This window comes from Rutidosis leptorrhynchoides, chromosome 4 (assembly GCF_046630445.1).
Source record: "Rutidosis leptorrhynchoides isolate AG116_Rl617_1_P2 chromosome 4, CSIRO_AGI_Rlap_v1, whole genome shotgun sequence".
Lineage (NCBI taxonomy): Eukaryota > Viridiplantae > Streptophyta > Magnoliopsida > Asterales > Asteraceae > Rutidosis > Rutidosis leptorrhynchoides.
In genome coordinates this window covers 92845373-92853903 of record NC_092336.1, presented here as the reverse complement: position 1 = coordinate 92853903, position 8531 = coordinate 92845373, and positions in this window count along the sequence as shown.

Sequence of the window (8531 nt, the reverse complement as noted above, 5' to 3'; positions counted from 1 at the left end):
ATAGTGTTTATCATTTCCGTTGCGTCTACGTACCTTTCCTGCAATATTGAATCTCAATATTGATACGTGAGTACTCATAATTTAACTTTTACATACTAATAGTGTATCCCTGACTAGTGCTCGAGTATTTAGGATTATGCATGCTTGTACTTTTGATATTGCCCTTAGACAGGTTAGGTTGAATCTTGAATTAGTTACACTTGCGGTTGAGATAAGGTATAAGATATGCATGTCCTTAGAAAGCTAGCGAAAAATTAAGAACTTTTCCTTTAGATATCAAATGGTTTCGATGAACGAATTAGAAGTTATAATCAATTGAATTTTCGATATTTTTATTAAAAATGATTATTATTATCGTCGTTTTTATCGTCGTTCTAGTTTTATCTTATTATTATCATTATTATTATCTTTATCAATAAAAGGGATTTATCATTAAAAATTGTTATTTTTTTATTACTATCGTTATTATCGTTAAAGTTATAATTAGTATTATTATTATTATTATTATTATTATTATTATCATTATTATTATATATATCATTATTTAAAAATAGTTATTGTTATTGTTATTATTATTATTACTATATTATCAATAAGATAATTATTAGTATTATCGTTAATAATGTTATAGTAACTATCATTATTAATATTAGTGTAATTAAAACAAATATTTGTAACACCTAATTATTTTGATTACTATTATTATCATTATTATGAACACGATATAAAAGACGATTAAAAGCTATTAAATGAAACGATTAGGAAATAATGGGTAAGAGTTTCATGATGAAATTAAAATATTATAAGATATTGATTTAGATAAAATTATCGTTCTTATTATTTTTATCATTACTATTATTATTAAAAGTATCGTTAATATTAAAACTATCATTTTAACAAAAATTATCATTTTAATAGAAATGTCATTGTTACTATAAAATATTATTATTATTATTATTATTTTAAATAGAATTATTATTTTAAAGATAATATTAAAAATTATCGTAAATATTAAAGTTATCATAGTTAGAATTATCGTTTTATCATAATATCAACTTAGTAATTATAAATATTGATATTTTTATAATAATTATTATTATTACAAAATAATACAACTTTTACTTACTATCATTATAGATATTATTTTATCAAATAAATATGTGATACAAACATATTTTACTACGTGTAATAACTTACTTTAATAATACCTATCATATTATCTTTATGATATTAAATGAACCCTATAAATTTTATTACTTAAATATATATAAAAGTATATTTTATTATATAAATTTAATATAAAATTTTATTTATTAATAAATAAATTATATTATTTACTCTAATAAATCTTTTAAAAATATTTAAAAATATAAAACGACGATATTTAAACTATATATTAATCATGTATAGATTTTTGGAAATTATTTTGAGTCAAATTTACTTTTGTTGACTTTTACATATTAGTCTCGAGCATTAGGATTGTGGTACACTATGACTTGACCTAATTTGTTAGACAAATATTGACCAACACATAAATATATATAATTAATTTAGGTTCGTGAATCCGAGGCCAACCTATCACTTGTTCAATGACGTTATATGTATTTTTACTACGAAATACAGTATGGTGAGTTTCATTTACCTTTTTACCCTTTATATTTTTGGGACTGAGAATACATGCGCTTTTATAAATGTTTGACGAAATAGACACAAGTAATTGAAACTACATTCTATGGTTGAATTATCGAAATCGAATATGCCCCTTTTTATTAAAGTCTGGTAATCTAAGAATTAGGGAACAGACACCCTAATTGACACGAATCCTAAAGATAGATCTATTGGGCCTAACAAACCCCATCCAAAGTACCGGATGCTTTAGTACTTCGAAATTTATATCATATCCGAAGGAGGATCCCGGAATGATAGGGGATATTCTTATATGTATCTAGTTAATGTCGGTTACCAGGTGTTCACCATATGAATGATTATTTTTGTCTCTATGCATGGGACGTATATTTATGAGAACTGGAAATGAAATTCTTGTGGTCTATTAAAATGATGGAAATAAATGATTATGATAAACTAATGAACTCACCAACCTTTTGGTTGACACTTTAAAGCATGTTTATTCTCAGGTGTTAAAGAAATCTTCCGCTGTGCATTTGCTCATTTTAAAGATATTACTTGGAGTCTTTCATAGCATATTTCGAAGAACGTTGCATTCGAGTCATTGAGTTCATCAAAGATTATTATTAAATCAATTTATAGTTGGATAGTGGATATTATGAAATGGTATGCATGCCTGTCAATTTTCGATGTAAAGAAAGATTGTCTTTTAAAAACGAATGCAATGTTTGTAAAATGTATCATATAGAGGTCAAATACCTCGCAATGTAATCAACTATTGTGAATCGTTTATAATGTATATGAACGGGTCCTTTCAACAGATACGCTAAGATATGGATTAGCAGATACGATAAGATATGAATTTTGTCTATACACTATTCATGCAATCAATGCAGTGAGATGTGTCTAGACTAAGAATGATAAACAAATGATTCTCTAAGAATGATAAGCAGGTAATTTTCGACACGAAATGATAAGCAAAACTTTTGACATGCAGACACGGTCGAAGTCCAGACTCACTAATGCATCTAAACAACTATCAGTTAGACACACTAATGCAAGACTTAGTTCGCTAAGACCACCGCTCTGATACCAACTTTAATGACCCGTCCTAATCCATCTGGACGAATACATTACATTTGGTTACATCGCGAGGTACTTGACCTCTATATGATACATTTTTCAAACATTGTATTCGTTTTTTTTAAGACAAACTTTCATTACATCGAAAGTTGACGGTATACATACCATTTCATAATATATCCAACAATAATTGACCTAATCTGTCATAATAATCTTTATTGAACTCAACGACTTGAATGCAACGTCTTTTGAAATATGTCATGAATGACTCCAAGTAATATCTCTAAAATAAGCAAATGCACAGCGGAGGATTTCTTTCAGACCTGAGAATAAACATGCTTTAAAGTGTCAACCAAAAGGTTGGTGAGTTCATTAGTTTATCGTAATCAATCATTTCCATAATTTAATAGACCACAAGATTTTCATTTCCATTTCTCATAAACATAATCTCATATCAGGCATTTCGCACGACATAGAGATAAAAATCATTCATATGGTGAACGCTTGATAACCGAACTAACATGATGCATATAGAATATCCCCATCATTCCGGGACTCTCATCGGACATGATAATCGAAGTACTAAAGCATTCGTAACCCGAATGGGACATGTCAAGGTCCATAGATCTATCTTTAGGATTCGCGTCAATTAGGGGCCATTTCCCTAATTCTTAGGCTACCAAGCTAAAAAGGGGCATATTCCATTCGATAATCCAATCATAGAATGTAGTTTCGATTACTTGTGTCTATTTCGTAAAATATTTATAAAAGCAGCGCATGTATTCTCAGTCCCAAAAATATATATTGCAAAAGCATTTAAAAAGGGAGCAAATGAAACTCACAATACTGTATTTTGTAGTAAAAATACATATGACGTCATTGAACAAGTGTAGGGTTGGCCTCAGATTCACGAACCTATATCATTTGTTTATTTATCAATACTCATAATTGTAATCGAACAATATATATATATATATATATATATATATATATATATATATATATATATATATATATATATATATATATATTTATTAGTTATATCATTTTTATTATTCAAAATATATATATGTTTCATATATTCATTTTGTATATGAATTATTAATTTTTGTTATATGTATTAAATATATCATTTTTATCTTAGTAATAATGGTTTTAATAATACTAAAATATTAATAGTGGTAAAAATGATTATAATACTTAATATTATTAATAAGATAATAATGTTGGTAATTTTGTTAATAATGATAATAATAATAATATTAATGATATTAAATGTAAAAATATAAATTTTATTGTTAATGATAATTATGATAATGATTTTAGTAATTACATAATAATACTGATAACAATAATAATGATATTTTTAGTGATATCAAAATAATAATTTTTAATAAGAATAATAGTAATAATAATAGTAATTTTTAATACTAACAATACCAATAATTGTATTCATATTAACAATAATGATAGTATTTATAATAATACAATATGCTAGTAATAATAATAATAATTCTAATATTTATATAATGATACTAATAATAAAAATAATAATTTGTATCATTTTCATAGTAATAATAATACTAATAATAATCATAATCATAGTAATAATAATAATAATACCTATACTAATAACAATGATAATTCTATAATTTTAATCGTAATATTTTTAAAGGATATTGATAAGGATAATAATAATAATAATAATAATAATAATAATAATAATAATAATAATAATAATAATAATAATAATAATAATAATAATAATAATAATAATAATAATAATAACAATATTAATGATAATATATTAATAATAACAATAATCTTAATCATAATAATAATAATAATACTTATAATGTTCTAATACTATTACTTAGTATTAACTAAATGATAATAATAGTAATCATTTTAATTATATAATAACAACAATAAGTAATAATACAATAATAATAATAATAATAATAATAATAATAATAATAATAATAATAATAATAATAATAATAATAATAATAATAATAATAATAATAATAATAATAATAATGGAAATGAGAATAAAAAGTGTATACCCTTCTAAATTGCTTTTAAAAAAAATAGAAATAGCTCCGGACAGGACTCGAACTCGAGACCTCAAGGTACCCACATAACACTCTAACCATTGATCCATTTCTGATTTTCTGAATATATCTCATTCTAAATGTAAATAAACTGGCTTATTTTCTGTTTAAATTTTCCATTTCAACTACAAAATTGGATCGACCCAGTACCAATCTTAACAGAGTTTAATTCAATTGTTTAGGACTTGTAAATGATTAACAATAAGCGTAATGATTTATATACATCAACAGAGACGAAAAAGAAATAAAAAAATTTTATCACATACACGAAGAACACTTTTTTTTAACTCAATCGTCAACTTTGAATTTGAAGCTGTTTTAGACTACGATCATAATATGAAAGATGTTTCAAATCCTTCCTAGAATCTATCTGAATTCTTAATTTAACTCAAAACATCAAAATGATTTTGAATTTAGCGAAGAACATATCCTTTGACTTTTTAGATTTTAACTTTGACTCCAAAATTTGACCTCGATAGATAAAATTGATCTTTGAAATTTTCCAGATAGTTTAAGTGGAAGGTTTATAACGTTACTGCATTATTACATTTTTAAAATTGTTACAAATTTAAGGTTTTTTGAAAAATTGTTCAAGAACAGGGGTATCGGCCCAATAAATAAAATTCTTTTGATTTAAATCGTGCAAGGAATTAATTGGTTTCTACTTGAGAATGATGAGGGAAGAATTGAATGACTCTACTAATATCCAGTGTTAAATGGGCGATTTTATAGTAAAAGGATATTCATAGTATTTTTTTTATCGTACAACAAGAAAAAAAATAAAAGATTAAAAAGTAAGATTTGATCCCTAACCGAATTTGTCTGGTTCTTTTGGATTGAATCTTGATTGTAATAATTAAGAGACACAAAACAAAAAGAATGACAACATGATGGCAACGTTAAACTGAATCCAGTGATAATTTTTCGCTTATATCTTTAATATTAATTAAATATGAATATATATTAATATTAATAATAATAATAATGAATAATAATACTGATTTCCTAATAAATATATCTGTGTATATCGGCATCTATATATATTAGTATGTATCTATTTGTATTTATATATCTCTTATATTTATACACTTGTTTTTATAGATTATAATTAATTAATATTGTTAATAAATATAACTATAATAATAATGCTCTTAATATTAATTATACTAATAATACAATTCATAATAATATAATAGTAATAATAATATTACTAATGATAATGATAACAATTACCATAAATGTATAGAAATAATATTGTTAATAACAATAATACTAATCATACTAATGTTTTTAATAATAACAATAATTATATTAATAATAATAATACTAACATTAATAATAAAAATTATAATAGTAATTTTAACATTGATAATAATATTATTACTGATAATATTAATAATTTGTATTTATAACTATAATAATAATAATGAATATATATATAAAAAAAATAATGATTACCAAAATCATAATCTTATTACTAAGTATAATAATAATTATATTAATGATGATAATAATAATATTAGTGATAAAAATTTTATAACAATTTAAATGTATCAACTTTCATATCTATATATAATATCTTAATATTAATAGTACTGATATTAATATTAACATTGATAATCTTAATGAAGTAATAATAATAATTTTTGTATAATAATTATATTTTTAACTTGTAACCTCATTTAATCTATTAATATTGTATGTTATACAATATTCACTAATCGATAATAACATATGATATTTAGACTTTTTATATACAATCTCATATACATAATAATTATTTAGAGAATCATATATGGTTTCAGTTTTATAACCATTTTATTATCTTATATATTATTTTACGTTCTTACTTCTGCTTATTATATTGAGATTTGATTATTCTAAGTTATTATGTATTTATATTTATATTTATATTTGTATATACATTTTTATTTACAAACAATCGTTCGTGAATCGTCGGGAGTAGTCAATGGTCAATCGAGTACATGAACATAATTCAAAATTTTTGAGATTCAACATTACACACTCTGCTTATCGTGTCGAAGTTATATAAAGATTAAGTTTAAATTTGATCGGAAATTTTCGGGTCGTCACAACGGATATATATCCGTTTGATATTTTTTTTTATTCCGAAATTAATTTACCTATTTAATTTATCATTTCCATCTTCCATCTTCATCTTCTACCATCTTCATCTTCTTCCTCTACTTCTACAACCTTTTCAATTTTTTTTTTTCAATCTTCTTCAAAAATACTATGTCACATCCAAATCAAAGACCAAATACTCCACCCGTTTGGTACGGAAGTTACATGGGAGGAAGTTCATCAAACCCGAACAACTATCATCAAGTTCCGTTGATCGCGCCTCAATTCCGAGTATTGACACCCGAACAACAACATCAACTATTTTTGGAACAACAAAGGCGAATTGATGAAGCCCAACAATTTCGCAACTTTCAAACCCCGATGACTCCGATTTATCAAGAAACGGTGCAAGAAACTCCGACCGAAACGGTTCCGGAAACATAAGATCGTGCCAAACGAAAGCACACAAAAAAGAACGTCGAGTTAGGTATTATTTTTTTTCCAAATTATATTTTTTCGTATTTTTTCCTTTTTTTTTTCGTTTTTTTACTTCTTTTTTTCTGCTGTATATTTCTGTTTTTTTTTTTTTTTTTGTAATTGTATGTGAATTTACATATTTGTATTAATATATGTACATATGTATATGTATATGTTAGTATATGTATATGTTTATATATTTATTAATTAGGTATAATTTTTGTCCCTGATTATTTTTTTTATGTTAATTTTTTTCGTTTTTTTTAATGTTTTTTTCTGTTTGTTTTCGATTTTTTTTGTTGTATATTTTTTTTTTCTGTTTTTCATGTATATGTATATGTATTTGTTGTATTTTGTTAATTGTATGTTTATATTTGTAGGCGAGGATCAAGTTCATTACACACCGGCAACCAAGAAGGTCACGGCGTGGTCACCTGAGGAAGAAGCATGGTTAGCTCAGTGTTGGGTTGATTCGTCCGAGGATAATCGAAAGGGAAATAATCAAAAGTATGGTTCTTTGTGGGGTACGATTCACAACAAGTTAAACAACAATAACAATGGGTGGGTACGAGGTGACGACCAATTGTCATCAAAATGGCGAAACATCAACAAGGCTTGTAGTGAGTTTGCCGCGGCGTTCAACGAGGCGGAACGCAATTGGAAAAGTGGATCAAATGATGTCGATGTGTTGACACGAGCCCACCAAATCTACGTGTTAAATACAAAAGGGAAAAAGTTTAACAACCTAGCCGCTCGGTATGTGTTGAAAGATAAATCAAAGTGGCATGTTCCGGGCACGGGTGGTCGAGTTGATCTTAGTGCGGATGAGGAGAGTTTTGAACCTTCGTTGTCTCAAAACGATCTTTTTGATGATGATTTTGTTCGTAGGCCAATGGGACGTGACAAGGCTAAAAAGAAGGCCAAAAATCACATGACTCCGATTCTAGTCAATCGTATCGTTCGTCTCGTTCGTCAAAAGCGGAGGATGCTTTGAACGCAATTTCGAAGCATAAAAAGGCACAAACTAAAAGTATTAAACTTTTAGATCAACAAGAGCTCCTTCGCACCGCTTTAACGGGTGCATGTGTTTTATCGGTGAAAACCGAAGATATCACCGACCCGGAACAACGAGACTTCCTCACAAGG